Raw genomic sequence first — 386 nt, 5'->3', positions numbered from 1 at the left:
CGTGCCCGCTGGGGGGCGCCCTGCGCCGGTCGGCGAGCCCTCGGGGGCGCGGCGCCGGTCCGCCCATCCGGGTTCTAGCTGGAGCTCCGCCGCGGGAGGCCGTGCGTGGCCCGGCATCCCCACCGGCGTCTCCACGCCACCCCCAGGACGCCTTCTCCGTGAGTCAGCACGGGCTGCTTGAGGTGCCAGCGCAGCCCGGTCGCAGGTCGCCCGAGGCCTCTGCCATCAGACCGCTGCCCTGAGCCGCTGGAGCGCATTCCCGGGCCCCCTGGACGCGCTACTTCCCCGTCCCAGTGTCCGTCTCTAAAAGTGGGAGGGGGGGCATGGACGATGTCCCCTCCAGGGGTCCCTCCTCTGGCAGCTCTGGTCCTTTGTGGTGTCCAGCG

This window comes from Suricata suricatta, chromosome 11, assembly GCF_006229205.1.
Source record: "Suricata suricatta isolate VVHF042 chromosome 11, meerkat_22Aug2017_6uvM2_HiC, whole genome shotgun sequence".
Classification (NCBI taxonomy): domain Eukaryota; kingdom Metazoa; phylum Chordata; class Mammalia; order Carnivora; family Herpestidae; genus Suricata; species Suricata suricatta.
Note: the sequence above shows the minus strand (reverse complement) of the source record.